The following is a 20361-nucleotide window of genomic DNA, read 5'->3' as shown; positions in this document are numbered from 1 at the left end:
CCTCATTTCAATCAGTGCAGCAGTGCGTCGCGGTGCGTGGCGCACGATGCAGTTTTTTCCCCCTGACTTCTGTGCTACTTGCCAAGTGCTTGAGTATCGGAAGCATCGTGTCCGGGCACATAAAAAAGCGGAAAGAAGGAGAAGTGAAAACAAAATCTCGGATAAGCGGCCAGAAAGTGTCACTGGCGCGTATATGAATGGCCATTGTGTGTGCACTTGTGGTGGAGGATTCCCGCGTACAGTGTGTGGCAGGACTTTGTGGACTTAATTTATTGTCCCGTTTACTCCATACGCGTCCGTTCCAGGGACGGACGTGTGTAGGCGCGCGTGTGGTGAATTTAGCGCGCCCGGACCGTACGCCGCGCGGATTGCAATTTACGCAACGATGCATTCTTTACGCGAACGAGGGAGCTTGCTTGTTACGCTTGCTGACGCAGTTTAGGGTAAAGGAGAGAAATGGGGAAACGGATTGTAACGGTGAGTTAGTATTTTTGGACGGAATGGATGGAAAAGAAACGCACAAATAAATTATTTCACTGCTTTTGCACAGTACAGTGCATGACGAAAATAATCCCACAGGATGGTGAATTAGATAATTCATTTTCAATGCATTCAAACATTTGAAATGACATTGTGTACATTGTGTGCGGAAGCTTCTGTCAGCTTCTTTTGCCGAAATACGTAACCAAACATTGCCCTTAATGTACGTCAGGCGCGGGTCGCAAAACTGCACTTCTCTCGCTCGCAGGTCCGAAGGTGGTCAGCCATATGAAATTTATAAATAAAATCCGAGTTACAGAGAATCGCGCGTCAAACAACAAGCGAACGGTGTAGGTACAGAGTGACGGTGTAGGAGCTGGTTGGTAAAGTGCTTTTCGTGGTTAACGTGGTATCCCCGTACACCACCACCCTGCCCGGTCGCATCCGGGAGGAAGCGGGTCGCGTACAAATGGCATACGCAAATTGATGTCGAACAACAGGGCACCACCAGGGCCCCAGAGTTCGGTAGTAGTTTGTGGCAAATATTCATTCACACTTCCGTTTTGTGTAATTGTTTTTCTTTGTTCCGATGAGCTTGTACGGGTGTGCGTGTGTTTGCTGTCCATTGCGACATGCCACCTGTAGAATGAGAATGGTTAAAATGAGGTTTGCAGAGTTCTGCGCTTGTTTTGACACACCCGCATGTAGGAAAAGGACGCGTAAAATCCAGTACGTATGCGGTGCTGCATGCCGGAAAGCGCATCAACCAAAACCCTGCTGGGTGTGTGTGTGCATTTTTGGACGAGCTTCTACTCGTACGTAAAGCGTCAATTCGCCGGTGGTGGTCCACCGTTGTTTGACGATGCGCACAAGACGAAGGCGTTATGCAAATTCCAATATAATGCAGTTTTTATTGCGACAGAGAATTTATACACACACACACACACACACACACTCACATCTGCGTGAGGATGCAGGAGAGCGAGAGAGGGGTTATGAACATCCCGCATATACTTCTTGTGTGGAATTTCACCCTTCATCTTTTTGCTGGCTGTGGCCGGCCGCGGTGGCGTCTCCGGGGTCCCGTGCGTCAAAAAGACTGACTGAGTCTGAGCAAGGCGCCCTAGGAACTATGTCCAATGTGTCCATGGTAACTCCAATAAAGACGAGACAAAGAGAGAGAGAGAGAGACCTCATTGACGACGACGCATTGTCGCGTGAGCTGGATGTTGATGGGGTATCATTATTTAGAGTTGTAAACGTGGCGCACACACGTTTGATATGTACGATGTCGCGTCACACATTTGTTTTTCCTTTGTTGTGGAGAGCGCGTTTTCCTCTCCCATATACCCTCCGTGAAGGAGAGATGCGTCGACTGTGAGGCAGTTTTTTACTCATAATTCTTTAGTATGGAGATAGGTTTTTACGATTATTTCTTCGGACTGTTTTATAGTTTCCTACGTTGGGTGTCGGTTTGAAACGGGGAAGTTCGAGCTAGCGATTCTGCTTTGCCTAGGAAAAGGAAATATCTTTCAGCTTTTCTCGGCGGAAAAGAATTGAAATGGAGACATACTAGAATGTTTATAGCAGAATCATAATCTTTTGTTGTTGGTGCGTACCGCCACCCAACGGATGTCTACTACTACTGTCGTCAAACCGTGTCGTGGTCGAATAGTGGTTACGCCGCATTGATGGCTTTTACACTACCATCTCAGAGATGGCATCTTGAATGGCATCCAAATTCAATCGTCACCATAATTGTGAGCCACTTCGCTTTTAGCTCATCTTCAACCACCGTGACATTGAGCTTTTATTTAACAGAACAGAAAAGCAGGAAAACAAAAACGCTCCCTCTTCATAGGCGACGTTTGCTTCTCCAATTAGCAAGACAAAAAGATCCGCCAGCTAAAGTGGGGCCAACGTGGATCACAACGAGGTGACATAATTCATTCGGTCACCGGGGACGTTGTTAAAGTCTGAAGACGTTGGAAGATGTCTTTGGGGGATTATTTTGTTGTTGTTTGCATTTGCAGAAGTGTTCAGATATCGCGTACTGCTCGTTGCTCTATTCTAGGTGGTCAAACCAAGGACAGACAGTTCATATTATCAGCAGGTCCTGATGCACTCAAGCTCGCAATGGCTTCCGTCCGCTGGTGCCAAACACTTAAATTCAACAAGATAAATCAACCATTTGTCTCCGAATGGCCAATCCGATCGAATTGAGGTGTCACTGAGGTAGGTGGCAAACATCTCGATAACGGGGTTTTACGACAAACACCACCCCAGCCACCGATAGCATCGCCCTTCGAGACGTTCTTTATCCATTGTGCAGAAGTTTGAACGACCCGGGGGCCCGGTCACGAATACGCAAATGCAATTGTGTTTTGCTCTCTTCCCGTCGCTAAAGTTGGACATCTTCCGTGATTGCCTTTTTCAGATTGCAATCGGCGACTCGTGCCAAGTTCGAATTTATGAGCCGATCGATCGAACGATGTGTCTAGTAGCTGTGCCGGGAATATACTGGTAGTGTGCGGTCTTGATTGGATCCTTAAGACGTGTGACATGTTGACCATCGCGGCAGCGGCGGCTACCACTTGTTAGCTACCGGAATGTGCACTTCGGTGAAGATGGGGACGGGGCAAAAGGGCCGTCGTGTGCTGTTGGACAATGTCGCTGATGTCAACAGCAAGAACGTGTTTTACAGACGGAAACTTTTTGGCAACGAGCGTTCGGGTCGTTTGCAGTGCGGCACCTTTTGTGGGTAATCTTCACCGTCTTCTTCACCGGCTTGAAGATGAAATGAGTTGAGGAGAAGACACACTCGTCCATGGTGCGATATGCCGGTCGGAGTCGCTGAGGGGGGAGCATCAGCAGCAGATCCTTACGGCGGCGGCACTGTCTTCGCGAGTGAAGAACCATCGAACGCTTCTCTCCCATCCCACTTGGCTACCGTGCTCGACATCGCCGTGTGCCAAAGCAGGAGCAGTAGAAGCAGTGCGCGCGCGGTAGCAATAATAGTTTGGCCGCTTTTGGACCATGCACCCCCTCCTTATTCAACCTCTCGATCCAATGCGGCGGCCTTTCCCCCCTCCTCTGCTAGTCTGCAGAAAAGGGGCAATTTAAAAAGGCCAATATCTCATCTTTTTATGCGGTCGTAAAACGAACTATCAAGCTGAGCATCGAGTGGTTGGAGTATTATTCGTTTTTGCGTTTTGGGCCTCCTTCGGGGGAGTGCGTTTGTGTGTTTGTTGGTGGATGCGGACGGAGTGGCTTTTCGGAGCTTGATCCCCACGGCATCTTTTATGTGTCGCTTCGGAGTGTGGTGTGGTTGGCAGATGTTTGGTGGTGGTGGTGGTGGTCTCGCGCACACTGACTGCTGCCGCTGCTGGCTGTTGTTGGACGCGGCAAGACGCGCTCGTATGGTGGCCATAAAATCTTCCAGCTTGTCAAGGTGACTCGAGGACTTTTGACCTGTCCCTCCAATCTTTCGGCCTTTCCAAACTATGCAGCAGCAAGAGTGAGTCTCGCGTTGCGCCTATACCTTTTCGGAACGGTATATGGTATATGTTGATATTTAAAATTATCACCACGTTAAAATTGCCTGTTTAGTTGAGGAAGATTGTAAGGGGTTTTTTTGGCTTATGAGAGTGTCGCTGTTTTCGGAAATGTCACACGAAATGCAAAAGGAAACAGCATAGTTTCTGGACAGGAACATCAACACCTTTTCTTACGGGCATTATTTGTTTCCTTTGCTTTCCTCTTGCCGAATGTTTTTCATTCAAAACAACATTGACTCTTAATTATTGCTATTAATTTTAATCAATATCACCTTCCTGATGACCATCTTCAGCTTGTTTGGAGGTGTCTTTTTTGGCTGCTTTTGTTGTTGATGTACGTGCCCGTTGTGCAGTTCAGTTAATGTATAACAACACATCAACTCGTTTGGGACGGTGCGAATGGTGCCTGTTTATGTTTTCTCGGGTTTGCTGCCTTCCCTCACAACTGCTCCGGAGGGGTGGAAGATTCAAGTGTCCGAAAATCTGCATCCACTGTCGAATCGCGCGCTGATCCATTGCAACAAACTTCATCGCCGCATGCTAATGGGGCCGATTAATCTTTTCCAACCGCTAATGCAGGCATTCGCCTTCTCCAGGTCGCTCTCCTCCTCTCGTACAGTTCCAGTTTGGAGTGTGCAACGTTCGGGCTCGGGTTCGATTTTTATGATCCTCTCGTCCAAGGAAACGAAAGAGAGGATCATAATTTCTGAACGACCCTCGTCAGCGTCTTAGATCGATACACCTTTCCCCTCCCCGTTTGGTGCGCGAGGTGTGGTTTGTATCGATAGGGACAAACTGTTGCCCGGAGATCGATTGTATCGTTTATGGCTAATGGTTGCTTTCCACGGATGCACGGATTTTTATACCCGTCAACATTGGGCCGACCTGGTTGGCCGTTGGAAGGTTGCTCTAATAATTTGCAGGTCTCATTCCCGCAGGAATGTTGCAAAAACCGCTGTGCAACCCTGGCGCTTTGTGTGTGCTTTATGTTGATGGTTTTGGTGGTGATGGTTTCGCTTTTTCTCCGAAGTCATCATTGCTGGCTAAACGATCACGGTGCACGGTGGTGCCATAAACATTGCATTCCAAATTTCACCCGCATCGATCGCGATATTTGAGACACGAATGCTTGATTGTTAACGATCGCGTGCAGACACATAAAAATGCTGCCCGTGATTAATGCCGCCATGGCCACAAGGCTTTTGCACTGGTTTCGGCCGAGATGTATGCTCGATCACGCCAGCATGCAGTTATTAGAGGGGGACGAAAGGTGGGAACGGAGATACGTTAGATGCAAATGAACTGCGGCGGGGCGCCCCAAATGAGTCAAATTGGAGCTCGCGATGAGTTTTTTGCACAGGCGTGGGGTGGAGGTGGCGTTATGGCGATCGATTAAGTCAAACAAGTCGTGCGGGGTGCACCCATTATGATACATATTTAGTGGCGATTTTTTGTCGATCAATCGATGGAAGATAATCGTAAATCACGCCATTAATGGGTGAGCCATTACGGACGAGAGCCTTGACCATTTCGCGACGGAACATATGCATTTCCCGGAACAAGTTTTTATTAGCACAGAGATCACGGTAAAATAATAAAACATTTAAAGCTAAACTCCTGATGGAGACGAAAGCATCCCAGCGGTGTTGCGAGTCGCTATTACCGAACCCCGAATGTCTTTGTGTGGAAACAGCCACACGGCCGTGATCAGATTCGTCCAAAAATAAGCAAATGGCCGTAACGAAAAATCTCTTCTTGCATGCAACACTCATCTTCGCGCGTGGTGAAAAAAGAATCGAAAATCGATGATAAATGAACTGAAAGGCCTGTCCTCTGCCCCAAACCCTTGTGGTCTCTAGTCTGGTGGCGTAGTACGACAATGCTACATACACACACACACACGGACCAGACGAAATCCAAAACGCACCGATTCGGAGTTGACGGAACGACGCCACCTCGCCATGCCGTGTGGTTCTCCAAAAATGGGGGAACACAGCACGCGGATACAGCATTCTCGGATCGCTTCAAGGAGCACCGAAGAAGACGCGCAAAGACGCAAAGACGACACCGAAGCAATAATACAGCCAAGAAGCTGCGCAAACAAGGAAAGTTAAACATCCCCAAAAACTCGTACGGCAGGGGATGGCAGATCCATAAACCAAAAAAAAAAGTGAAGTCTTCCATCTCCGCCGTGCAAACCCAAACCTTGCTCGAGACATGGGTTATCTCGGTACGCATGGTCGATTCAAGATTCAAAATGGAAGAGACCCCGGTTCCCTCCGGTTTCGTTCACTTCCGACTGGGGGGGAGATATGGGGGCTAAGACATTTCGGTTTGACCTTGGAGCGAGCGGACATCTGGCAGAAAAATGCTGCTGTTGAGATGGGAAAATTCGAACACTGACCGTCATTGACAGTGCCGGGAAGCTGTGTGTCGTAATGGCGGTGTGTCTGTGTGCGCACATACATGGGGCACATACATCGAATGTTGGTGCCGTGCCGGGCCACGGTTAGAACAAACAAACAAATACAACGCTCCTTTCCGTGCTTCGGGTTTGCGTACGGCAGAAGAATCCTGTGCGCGAGGGACTGTTCAAATCCGGAAGGATGAGTTTGGTAACTTTGAATTTGTCGTAAAGTCGTAAACTTCTTTCGAAATAGAAATTGCCATGGAAAATAGTTTCCTGATGATAGTTTCGAAAGATCATAAAGACGCGCTAATCCGAGAGACATGTTGTCCCCATTTCGATTGGAAGCGTAGAATCCGTGAGTCGTGAGTCACTGTGTGCGGAATCTCGAGAAGATCTTCACCAGGCAAAAGGGGAGTGTTGTACGCGTTGGAGTATCGATTGTGTTTCCGCACAATTTGCAAACCAAATTCTTTTTTTGGTTCATTGACATATCATCAACGTGGCGATTACTTCCATGCTTAGGTGCTTGCGTTTTCTCGAGGATACGACTCGTATCGGACATCAATGGATGCTTATGTGTGTATGCTGCTACTTCTGATGATTTTTGTTCGCTCCACCAGTCGTCCAACCTCCTAAATACCTTCCTCCTGTTTTTCGGAGGTACCATTTATGTCACTCTTAATAACTCGTGACGGTGGTGGTCGGTGGTCGCCCGGTCAATTGTGTTGTCGTACGGTCTGAGAGTTCAACACTTGGGTGAGCGGCTGTGTATCTGCGCTTGATCTGCATTTGAATGGGTTGTCGCCGGGTGAAACATACACACGGGATGCCGAATTCTGGTCAGAAAATATTTGACACTTAAAAATGGCTCTCGGCTCGGTTGGACGTTAAACGGTGTGTGCAAAGTTTGAAGTATGTGAGCCCCCAGACAGCGCGAAATGCCTCGCGCCCCCAAAATGAAGTGACTCTGTAAAAGCGACACCATGGGCGACACCGTTTACACACACAAAAACCGCACCATTACCAAAGTAAGTGTGCTAAGATACTTACAAAGACCCCGTACGCGCATAATAAGCGGCGGAACGTGTAAGACACAAACCATTTGGAAACATTGATTACGGACAGTACATTGGGCATAAGATCCTGGCATAAGATCACCAGAAACGGAGTTGGAGTGTTTGGTAAATAAATCGAGTTGACATCGTAATCTGCCGTGCCGTGAAGTGAACAGAATTTAAGCGAAAATGTCAAGAAAACGGTTTTAAAATAAAACATGGCAAGAATTACTTCTTTGGAAGGGTTTGTGGTTTTTTTTTCTCTGAAGAAAGGATGGAACGTAAGAACGTGAGAAGTCACCAGCTTTCGGTTTGTAGCGGCCAACCGAGAATACTTAAAATCCACGATAAGTGTATTGCTTCTCTGATTTCATTATGGGGATTTCGGCTGCTTCCCCGGCTGCTCCTCTTCCTCCGACTGCCGAAATGTGCAAGGTGTCAAAAGCAGCTTTGGCCCCCAAGACACGCCAGGTATCTTATTATGCAAAGTGTGTGCTGTTTTCCAGATGTTCAACAACGGTGTGAAACTCAAAGCAATCAAGATAAGACTGAGTGGTCGTCAGAAGGTATCAAAATTCATTAAGAAACAAACCACGAACCGAAGGAAGGGAGCGTGTTCCTTACCGAAATGAGCACACGAAGGCATGATGCACAACACCGGTTGGTGGTGTTGGAACATACATCTTCTGGCCAGAGCGCTAAGCCTGTGATAAAGGATGTTACCTTAATTGCATTATCTACAGTACAATTAATCGGCCAAAAGTGCATCGACTTAGAGTAAAGATTAACACGTTCACACATGAAGCACACGCGCACACACATTTTCGCGATACAAAGTGCATCATACGCAGAGTTGAGAGGCGCCGCGATCCCTTCGACGGTGTGCACGCGCTCGACGGAACGGAAGCATATTAATGTCGATGCAGGAACCGACCGTCGCGCTCACTAGCCGTGCAGTCCCGTCCGCTGCAGGAATGCAGCAGCAGCAAAGGGTAACGGTACGGAACGCGCGAGCTAATGAAACAGTAATGAAAGCCGCTAATTATGGCAACATGCAAGCGATGCGATAGTGTGGCGCGGCGTCGGCACAGTTGACCCAAATACTCGCGCATAAAATTGACTCCGCCGCTGTTGGCGTTGGTGCTGGTGCTGCACCCACACGTCCTCGAGATCGATGCACCGATGAAAGGTTTGTGTCGCTGGTGCTTTTTGTTGTTGCTCTTTTTGAGGTATTGGCGAAAAAGGGACGACCTGAACCGAACCAACCAACCCATCTGAGTATGCACATATGGTTGCACATAAGGTTTTTGCATATGTTACAACGGATATGATGTTCGGGGGGAATGAAATTCTTGGAGCGCCACGCGGCGTACATTCCTTCTTGTCAGTTGGAGCGTGGTTTGAAGTTTGGTGGAATTTGCAGGGTCTATTTATAGGTGAAGTTAAACCACAGATGTAAGAGATATGCTTGAAAGGTGTTAAAGTTCTTTAGCATTGATAGTTTAGAGCTTTGAAGCGACATATTTTGTTGCTGTATGAACCAGTTTTAGAAAATCCAAACGAATTGTTCGATATTCAATGGTATAATGCTTGAGATTCAGTTTTAGTAGTTGCTGTAGTACTGTAGTAGCTTCTCCACCTGTCTTATCGATCTTTTTAGAGCTTTTTTACGCTCAATAGGTCAGTGTTTTAGCTTGAAATGACAAGTGTGCGTCAGAGCTTCAGTTGAAAATCATTAAAACACACCAACTTCAGAGACGTAATCGCCACTCACGAGTAAGTAGCGACTTAGAGCTCCGTTCTAAGCAAAACACACCACCAGACGAGCGATTCGGAGCTCCATCAACCGAAGATTGCGCGCGCTTGTACAACGACTGCAATAAAAAGAAGAAGAATAACAACAAAACCTCTCTCCTACCTCCGTCCCTCCTGAACTCCAAACGGCATACATCAAAGCGATCGTCGTCGCGATCGTCGTGCCGGCAGTATGGCCGCCGTGCCGTGCCAACCGCGTCAGGGTCGCGCCAACGTTTGCCGACCGGCAGTTGAGGGGTGGCAATAGCGGGGACCTATGATGGGAAAATAATCAGCACACACACACACAAGCCGAGGGCACCGAGTACACGCGGTAAAAAGTGTCGTAAAACCGGCGAGCCTTCGATGGTCGAACCGACGACGAAACCTTTTTCGTGAGTTCCGCCCGTGCAAAGGAAGTCGCGTATCGCGTTTGTTGTTTGTTTGTTTGTTTGTTTGTTGAGGCAGGGGAATGGGGGCTGATTGCCGGCATACACAATTGGGTTGGAGGAAGTGCGCCATAACCTGCAGGAATGGTTGGCAAGACCTTCGGGTGCAGTATGAGAAGATTTTTGGAAGGCCTGTTGTAACTGGAAGCTCACGATCGAGCGAGGTCGAAGCGCGTCAGCCACTCTCCGGATGCGGGGATGCAAGTGCATTTGCCGCAACTGCCGTTTCGGCTGCAGGTATTGCAACATAACGACTTGCACCGGCTAGCGTGATCGTTTCGTTTGCGCATTTTAGTCCAAAGCGGCGTAGACACACGGCGTAAAGGAAGCAGCATCAAGTACTTGTACTCGAGATGTATGTACCCTCTTTGAATCACGACAAATTTTACCGCCATTTTAACCCGGAGGCTGTTTGTATTGGTCCCCAGCGCGTATGTGTGTGTGTTTATTCGCATGAACGACTTGTAGAGACGACGTAGCCGAAAAGCGTAGCGAAAGGAAGCACGCTGAAGGTTAAGATACAGAAAGAGGGGCCACTTTTTGAAGCTTTTAGTCAACACACTCCACACAGCCATCTTCGGTGTCTTATCGCTAACCCGAGCTGATTCTGTTTTTCGTCTCTATTTGCTGACAATCCACTAATTGGTCGTGTAAACGCATTTGTTGACATATTAATACAAAAAGTACGCGGCGACGCGAAGGCTGATTATGCATGCCCGCCGAGAACGACGCAGGTGACTTTGACATTTGACTTGCCTCTCTGTGCACTCAGTGTTGCTCGCTCTCTCTGTCTCTCTCTCGCTCCTGCCTGTGAGTAAACTGTCACCGCTCTTACCGTGGCATGACAGATGAATAGTAGCCGCGATGCCTGTTGGCGGCACTTTCATGCTCTTTACCACTCCACGTGGCCCGGGCCCTTGGCAGTCGCGGGCGTTAGAAAGGGTTTTACGCTAATTGTATTGCGTTTGGACGAAGAGAGGTGTGGGATGCGTGTGTGTGTGTGTGGTGCATTTTATGACCGTTTGATGCGGTGGTGTGCGTCGATTAGTGCGGGAAACAGGTTCGATATAATCCGCTTCTAGCCTTCGATAAAAGCGCTGCAATTAACCCATCAAACCACACGGAGCGGATTAAACACATTTAAGAGCCATCATCCGTGCGTGTGTGTGTGGGAATAGCTGTTTGATGATGACAGAGAGGTTCGTAAAGTTATAGGGCTCGGAGGTATTAGGTGGATGGTTTGATTGCGAGTCAAATCGATAATCAGAGGGAGCCGTATAAAAGGAGGTGTTCTCTTTTTTTGTGCTGTGCTATCACCACTAAAACCTGCGGCTGTGGTTTATGTGACGCTCAAAGGCCCCTATAATTAGACTAAAACCATTTAGCGAAAGACCGGAAACGACACCTCAACATGACAGATTTTTTGTCAAGTCTGACAGATCAGTTTATGGATGCAGCAATTTAACGTTTTAGGGAAAATCGTTGCCTGCCCCCAAAAAATGTGATCAGAAAAGTATGTTTTACTTATTTCTTGGAAAGCTTCCCGCCACCCGCCTTCCATCCCGCCCCGAGTAGGCTGGCAGACTTGCTGCCGACGCTTGTGTGCGTCGGCACGGTGGCCACGTGGTCGCGGTGTGGTGAGCGAAACGGTTTTAAACCCATTTCTGGTGGGCAACTATTTTTAAACTGTCGAACATGTTTTGTGTTTCCACTGGTCGGTCGGTGACTGAAGGAGTGCTTTCAGTCTCTGCCTCCGTTCTGCCTCTCTCTACACACATGATGGCCGCAGCTTCCTCCGGCGGAAAAGCAATATCGTGTTGACGTACGCGGTACGCCATTTCGATCGATTGGCGCAGAAGAACGGTACTGGCAGGAAATTTCGGCCAAAAGCAAACATTGTGCAACACAGGAAAGATGTGACCGAGTGTGTGTGTGTGTGTGTGTGTGGCCTTCGGTTTGGGTTGGAAAAGCATTTGAAAATGGCTGCCCCGGGGTCAGCAATGGCTGCCGATTTGCAGTCATTGCTTAATAGCTTCCGAACAACGACTCTCTCACTCGCCACGCTACAACTTGCAAGGTCACGAACATGCTTGAAGTAAATTGCTTTTGTTTATTCAAAAGGAAAGTCAACAAAGGCGATGGTGTTGTTGGTTTGCTGTGTGACGTGGGATGGGTGTGTGGGCGACTCAGCCCGTTAGTCAACGATATTTTGTTTTTCGATTACGGGAAGATGGAAAAGGTTGATAGGGGATTTAGGTACAAAAACACCCATAAATTATTTCGTTTCGAAAGTACACAACCTCAATTTGCTCAATCAAATCGATTACGCATTGATTAGGGGCTGATAACGGTATTTATGGCACTCGCAATTTCGTATCAAAATCAAAGATAAAAAGGTATCGATTCTCTCGTAACCGGAACTATTCCCCTGGAATGCCATCAATTAGACGCATTATCAGACTTGAATATCTCGAATTGCTCGACACATTCTTCAAGCTTGTCGCGCAAAATTTCACTTCTCCCCCCCCCCCCAAAAAGCAGGCCACCAACAAAGTATGGTGCTGCCTGGCTGCCTGCATCCCAAAATTCATTAGCAGACGAAGCGAGCAAATGATGTTGCGAAACGATGGAAACGGAGAAACCACCAGCATCCACCTTCCAGCGATGTTGCTGGGGCCGGCGAAATATCTCCACTGCGTTGTACACGCCTCTGTCAACGGTCGATCGAATGGCCGGCAGAGGCGCGCCACATTGTCGCACTTGTCAACAGCAACGTGCCTCACGCACACCACGCCAGCAGCAGCAGCAGCAGCCGGTGTAGAAGATTGGCGAACCACCCCACCGCACATGCTCTGGTGGTGGAGCTTGGCTGGAAGCTGGTACGGTCGTCGGTTCAGCGCGCCCTTCGGATGTGGGAATTTTAATCGAATGTCACATGTTGCGCGTGTCTCGCTTGCCAATCCACCCGTCCATCCGTTCACCGGCGATTTCCCGCACCGGGCGCACCGAATGGCGTTCCTTTCTTTTGCCATGAGTGTTTGTTGCCTTGTTTTTCTTTCTTCTGCCGTTCGTCGTGTTGCTTCGCTTCGCAATTTTGCGTTCGTTGCTTGAAGCGGTTGTGTGTGTGCCCTCTGGCCCCGCGGGGACACTGTTTATCGATGGTGGCGGTATCTTTCAAACGTCACGTGCTGCCCAGAGTGGTGACCCTCAGTGTGTGTGTGTGTGTGGAGCGTCCTCCCTCGTTTGCTCTCGCTGAACCGAACCGATTGTCCATTTCGTTTGCACACTCAACCACGTGAGAGGACTGAAGTGTTTAAGTGAAGTTTTGAGACAGCGAGGTAGCAGCAGCAGCAAGTGCGATTCGGCGAAGCTGTTACACTAAATGGATTGCATTGTGGTGGCGCGAATGCATTCCGAGCAAAAGCGTGATGCACTTTAGAGCGAGAGAAAGATGCACTTTTGCCGCATGAGCTCTTAATCAGCAGGCGAGCGACTGAATGGCTGTGTATTATAGCTTGTTTAAGTTGTTTGCTCGCTAAGATGGGTTGAATTACGATTTGTTCGCTAAACAAGCTGGCCAAAGACAACTAATACAGATATCATGGTGGCATTCTTTCGATTGATGTCAGGGGAAACTGTTATGCAATTCATGATGGCAACAAAAAAAAAACCAACCAACAACGTTCCAACCTTCCGATGGAGCCGCCTAGTATTAGCAGCAAAGGCAGCAACAAAAAATAAAGGAATTCCCCAGACACATGCATCGAGCATGAAGTGCACGAGAAGAAAGGAAGCAAGAGCCCGGGCTGGCGAGGGAATGGATATAAATAATCAACAAGCTCGTCAAAAGCATTCCAACGGCGTCGTCGCTAGAAACAAGGCGCAACACAGGCACGTGTGGAAGCGGAGATATATTGCACGAAGCAACGAGCGAGCCAGAGGGACGACCCAGCTGCAGCTGTCATAATTTGCTTAACGTCAATGAGCTCGATTGATGGATCATCGCCCGAAGGTGGTGTAGTGTTTAGCTTCAATCGGTAAAAGCTATGGCCGGGAGTGTGTTCGGGGACGGGGTGATAGATTAACCTAATAACGATCGCGAGGGAGTGATTAGTGAAGGCCATCGGATAGCCAACACTATGCTAGCGCCACACCGGAGTGCGAAAAGAAGCAAGTGGTGCCAAGACACATGGCGGTGTGTTTTAATGGAGCGAAGCAAAACAAAAAAGACGCCACAGAACGCTCGATTCATTGTGCGTGTTTTTTTATGAAGAAAAGACGTAAAATGTTACTTTTTGCCTCCCATTCGACTATGTTCAAGGCAAAGTGCGTGTGTGTGTGTTTTTTTGGTTTGTCTTCTGCTGGAAGATAAATGCGAAATAAATTGACACAAGATCAATCAATTACGCTTTCCCGCTTGCGTAGGGGCTCGCCGGATCGCGTGCGATCATGGCTGCTGCTGCTGCTGCTGCTGCGTACCGGCTTGCGCTCGCGCGTATCGCGTCGGCCACGCTGTGTCGGTGCGGATTAAAATGCGCACAATTCATGGTGCGGTGTGGTTCAAGTTCACTTATGACTTATGCTACCGTTTGGACAGGCGGTGCGAAACATGAAAGCTTACGCCCGGTTTTTTGTCGCTTTTAGGTTGGTTTTAAATCCCACAACCACAATCTCACCTAGCAATGCATGTGTGTACGGTTTGTCCGTGGGTAGATAGGGATGGAGGAACCCTGTGTACATTAAAAAGTCACTGTGTAAACAGTTAATGGGCGAATATCGATTCAGGCAGCAGCGCTCAGTGCTGTTGCGGTTTGCGGTTTTTTGGTTGTGTGGGGCGAGTGGCGAGTGGAAAAGAAAATAAACAACGCACCAGCAGTGCTATAGAGAGGGAGCATGCAGCACGGCTAGGCAGAGGTAGAAGCCATTAAATAAGTCATTTGCTATGGTTGTTCGTACTCGTGATTAGAAAACAGGTGTCGGACGGTACACACTGCAGGCAGAGCGTAGTGGCAAAGCACGTACGCGAACGCGCCTGAACTTTACGCTATTTGCAAAAAGGTTAGAACGTTCCATATCGCGCCACTGCAGCCGTTTGCGCCGGGCGGATTGTGATTGTGATTATGGGGTTCTGTGTTCCACTTTTGGGGTGGGCAAATAAATTGGTGCGGCTTAGCGGGAGGTTGGTGGCTGTACTGCAAATGGGTTGGTGCGTAGTTTTAAATTAAAATTACCTATCGCCCCCAAAGTGCGCCCTTACACTGGCGTATGATAAATCCCTTTCGGCTGACAATCGTGTTCGGAAAGAGGATTGGGAACATGAGGGAAATGTCCTTCTGTTTTGGGTCAAGGATTCGCAGCATTACCTGAAAGTAAAGAGAGAGGAAAAAATGAATATTATTTATCGGGCAACTATTAGCGATCGACATAAAAAAACGATAAGTTACATCACAAAGTAGGATAATTAGTTCGAAATTTTTATTTATAGAACTCGACTGGCAGTTCTGCTCGACCGCTAGTGCAACTAATTCGACCACTACCCAAACGTCAAAGCCAACTGTGTTGACAGGAACGATATCGCTACGTCCGAAAGCATTTGTCAACATTCTCCGTCGACAATTGCTTGTCAAAGTGAATTACTGTAGAGATCAGCGCACGTTCTCTGTATGTGTGTGTGTGTGTTGAAAATGCAACACGGTAGCCCGAAAGTGCGGATCGTTTGACCTTTTTTCCCCTCTCAACCACTCAACACCACTACCCCTGTAAAGAATGCACTTCTTACAACGCAAGATGCGAGCGCGATTTACATTTGCCCCATCCTCACACACACACACACGCGATTGCATCGTTTGTTGCTCAACTGTCAAAACAATCATTTCGGTGCGAAGGCACCACCAACGGGCAGGCAGGGCATAAAATCGTAAAATAAACAAAAGGGCACCCCGTTTGCGTGTTTAATGGGCAGAGAAGAGTAATTTGGAGCTCGCTTCAAAGCAGCGCTCAGTAAATGTGTGCATTTGAGTGCCTTTGAGCAGTGAAAAAACAAAAAAAAATCGGCTGCAGTTAGTTTCGCTCCTCTGCATCAATGGTGGGCCTCATGTGGGGTCCTCCCTTTTTGTAGGCGAGTTTTCCATATCCCATGCTCGATTGGTTTCACACGGTGTGGCGATGGGTGCTGCACCGCTGGCTGGCAGGCTGACAAGAATGTACGAAATTTACTGCAAACACATGTGTTTGCACGATCGATGCTGTTCCCGTCTTCGGCAGCATGGTGTACGTTTCATCTGTTGGTCTATGGGTTTGTAAGGAGCACAAAGAAGAGCGTTTTTCCTTCGCACAAAAGCAGCATTGAGCATTCGGAAAAGATATGCTGCGTTAAATATGCATACAATTTTAAGCTAAATCCTAATTCCATCCCAGCTGCCATTTTGATCTTGTTCAAGATTCATGCCCCATCCAACTGCACGTGACACAGTTCCATTGCAAAAACAAAAATCGGAATTTTCATACAGAGTGTTTTGAGATGAAAAATTGCACCCGCCTCCCTGCGTGTTGGTGCGTGCACGGGCGCAAGCAACAAGCGACGAAAACAAATTGTTGTTCAAAACAAAACACGCTGCGTAAGGATGCGCGCGGCTCTAGTCGCGCGTACGCCACCCCTAAACGCCCGCGCGCGCACGGACGCCGCAGTACGCAGCGGCTGTACCGTTTTGACAGTTATTAATTTCTAACCTCATTTTTGGGAGGGCTTTAACACGTTCGTCGTCTAGCTTGGTGGCGGGCAGGAGGACCCAGAGGTACAGCAGAGCCGGCTGGGTGGTTTCGAAAGATCTCATCGGCTTAAATTTATTTGAAATATTTTCTCCCGGGTTCGTTTTAGTTTTGCCTCAGCACCCGATGCATCTCAGCTCTGCTCATATGAAGAGTTCGAAAATGTGTTAATCGACCCTGGCAGGCAGGCAGGCAGGCAGGCAGGCGATGGTTTGAGTTTTATTTCGCTCATCATCCACTTGCGCGCCTCGAACACTTCTGTGGTGTCTCTGTGTGTGTGTGGTGTAAAACGACACGCCGGGAATGCAGCTGGTGTGCTTGGTAGAATTAAGTGCTACAACGTCTCAAAAATCAATAATACATGGAACATGGGAGAATGATCCTCGGGCCGCCTCTTCTCCCTTTTTCTCGGGATGTTACGAAGAGCCGTTTCATGTTTTGCAAAGCCCGTCACATTCAAACATAAAAAGCCGTGCGGCTGAGGGAATATGATAGTTGCTGCTGCTGCTGCTGCCAGTTGTTTATTTTTTCCCACTCAATTTCGCATCCGAAGATCGCGCGAAACACTTGTGGTTTGTTTTTATTATTGAAGATCACTTTCCCCTTTTGGGGGAACAAGAAAACAAGGACGCGGTGGTGCGCTTCGTGTCGAGTGGTTTGTGGCGTGCTCTTTCGGGGGTGCAGAAAAAGGGGCGAACTGGAAGACGCGGTGCTTTGATCACTGAAACCCTTTCCGTTTGCCCTAGATTTGGAGCCGCCTCTATCGATTCTGACGGAAGATGTATTGCGTTGTGCGGCGTTTCTAGAAAGGGCTGCACAAATGCAGTAAATCGGCTCAATGTTTTCCCTATTTCAACTACAACTCCAAGCGCTGGAATGTGATAAAAAATTAGCAGCAAATTTACGACCCACCCCAGAGCAGCCAGAACGATCGCGCGCCCGGTAAAGATGGTCTATAAAGATTATGGAGTCGTTATTGAGCGTGCGATCGTCAAAATTTGTCACGTGTGTTGTTTGCTTATCGCAACGGGGTTGTTCGTGTCTAGCGCGATGGTGTTCGAAATCTGTGTTTTCTTATCGTCCGCCCGGCAAGCAGTCCAACCAACCATTAAGAACCTGTTATCGGGGCGTGTGGGGGTTGCCTTTTTTTACGTCACATCCATCACACGGAGGCCGTGCGGACCGGACAGACGCAATGCACCTCGCGAAGCGTCGGAAATCAATCAACTGTACAATGGGTACACAATTCACACGTGCGTCGAGGGTGCAGCACTCTAACACACATTCGCCAGCTATCCAGCACACACAAGCCTCCGGAACGTTCTCAGATGAATCATGCTCGTTTCGATGCGCGATGGTGGCCGGGATTTCGGTAGCAGCCGCGGTCGCCGGCCATTGGCGAGGAGGCGAAATGGCGAAAAAGAAATTCACACCCTTATTTAGCGGCAGCACATGCACTTAGCGAGCGACTCACACTCGTACACTTCACCTTCCCAGCTAGTGGTAGTAGTGGTGGTGGTGGTGTGCATCCTGGAGTGGCGGAACCATTTTCCATTTGCGCAAACATTGCGTATCGCATTTGCGTTCGCGTTAGCTCGCCAAAGTACGTTATCGTTTTCCAATCTCGCGAACATTGCGTGGTAGTATGTGGAGAGGGTGTGTGTGTGTGTGTTGGGGAACATGTTAGGATGTGTTATCAGTGTTAAAAAATGCAACTCTCCGCACCCCCAAGCGCCGACTGACATGCAACAAGGTGGAACAAACAATGGAGGGAAGAAGCATTATTGGTTGTGACGGGATGGGTAATGTGAACACGTTTTCTAAGAACTGCCCCAACCCGTTTGATATAAATTCAAGTATCAAGTCGGTGAGGAGTTATAATCACGATTAAAAAAACTCTGCTTCAATAACTGTATACAATGAATGAAATATTGAAGAGCTAGAGAGGGAGGGAGGGTAAACGAGAAAACAAAGCGTTTTAATTGTTGTGTGATATGGATAGAGTAAATGAGTGTCTATGCTTTACGTAGCATGAATCAGTTTCATTTTGTTCTCCACACTGGGAATTTGCTGTTCTAGTGTGATTGAGATGTTTTTGAGAACTTCAACATATTCCATATCGTCCGAAGAATTATTTACAAAACTTCCCCGCCACTTCGCAAGAGCCTCTCGATTCACGAGAAATCGAGATCCGGGAAACCTGACGTGCTAAATAAGCCTTCACCGTGTCGAGCGACAGAGACGATGAGAGAGAGACCCCCGTGACGATGAAATGCCAAGGCGTGCAACGGCGGCGCCACGTTCCAGTCCGTCGTCCAGACGTACTTGTTTCCCGAGCCGTCGTGTCGCGGCTGTGATGTTCTTGGAGGCGCCTCGCCCCATCATCGCAAACTGTCGCTGGCAGCCAGCGCTTGGCGAGCAAAAGGTGGTAAGTGTAGAGACGTGATGAAATTCGATGCCATTACAAAGTGTGCTGGGCACACTCCCATCCGCGATGTAATGTCTCCTTTTATTGGGAGATAGCAAAGTCTACAGATTGGTTTCTATCATCCCGATAATTGGAGCATTGTTTTCAGCAAGTTAAGGGCTAGGATTAAAGGGGTTCCGGAGGGAAGAGAAGAGCAATTACGCTGAGCAAATTCTCGTTAGGCGCTCTTCGCACGGTAAGGCACCAATGTAACCCTCTCCATTGTGGAGTGGATGATACAGGCAGGAAGAATATATTTCCTAGAGCATTGGCATTGTTGCGAAGTTGCAAATTGGAGAGCAAAATATTGATACAATTTAACCACGTGAAGCAACGGATCGTGGCCGATTGGGTAAACAGCACTGGATGCCTGTGTGATCGTTTACAGCAGGCTTATGTAGTGAGGGTTTGATGAAATTTATGGTAAGTTGCCATAACATTCGTTGGTATTCGTTGGTTACTTCAAATACCAAGTCGAAAAGAGTGCACAAGACGACGCTCCCCGGTCTCGCATACAACGCAACTCAAACATATTGACCGGCTGTATAAGCAACACAGACGATCGTTACAACTCTCTTTCCCCTTTCTCTCTTTCTCTCTCTCTCCCTCTCTCTCTCTCTGTGATGCCTGTCCTGGATGGAGGATTACAACTTATTATACAAGCACACGTAGCTGCAACGATGCAACTGTTTGGCGGAACGGAAGTGCACATACACACTGGGCGCAGTTTGCAATGGAGGAAAGACGCTTTCTCGGTGGCCCAGGTCTGTTGACAGTGCAAACACACAGCTCTCTTTCTCTCTCTCATACACACACAAAAGGTAAGTTAGGTAAGTTTCGAAACCGAAGGAAAGCTTCCTCCTCGTGTAACATTGTGCCCCAATGTGGATTTAATTGGCAAACGAATTAGGCGAGCAAACAGAGACCACACATGGGGCCACAGGAAGATTGCGCTGATAATGGGAGTGAGATTTGTTTTAAAAATTTCCTGAATTCTCCTTAATTTTATTGGTCAATTTATGAGCTTCTATGATTCAATGATGCCTAGCTCTAGTTGCCCTTTGCCTCGATCGATTCACATGTAGCGTAATTTCCAAAATACTGACCCACTTTAAACCACCCAGAACTGCTTCGCTTGACCTCTTGGCGATGTATCGCATCGCACGATCAACCTTCAAAACCGACCCAACGGCGGAATTGAACGAGGAAATGCCTCTGCAAATGCCATTTCCATGTTGGCGCGTCCATCGGCTGCGTTTTGCACACAACCAGTTGTGCCAGTTGGGTGGTCGGTCGAGAGGGGTTTCAGAGGAAAAGGCGCAACGAGCGCGAGGCGATTCAATTAACTAAATTAAATTAAGCACCGCTTTTTTATTAGCTT

General features: G+C 48.1%; 1 protein-coding gene across 4 annotated transcripts in view; it reads right to left on the bottom strand.

Annotated features, from left to right (window-relative positions):
* Positions 1-20361, bottom strand: part of LOC120898810 (activating transcription factor 3) — a 57007-nt gene that overhangs the window by 18898 nt on the left and 17748 nt on the right. The window contains exon 3 of one of the 4 annotated variants that reach the window (XM_040305170.1): positions 14977-15108. The exons of the other annotated variants lie outside the window; for them this stretch is intronic. The gene's annotated coding sequence lies outside the window, so the exon portion shown is untranslated. The remainder of the gene's footprint in view (positions 1-14976; positions 15109-20361) is intronic. 4 annotated transcript variants of the gene reach the window in all.

This window comes from Anopheles arabiensis, chromosome 2 (genome assembly GCF_016920715.1).
Source record: "Anopheles arabiensis isolate DONGOLA chromosome 2, AaraD3, whole genome shotgun sequence".
NCBI lineage: Eukaryota > Metazoa > Arthropoda > Insecta > Diptera > Culicidae > Anopheles > Anopheles arabiensis.
The sequence above is the reverse complement of the archived record's forward strand: the minus strand, read 5'-3'. Positions and strand labels throughout refer to the sequence as shown.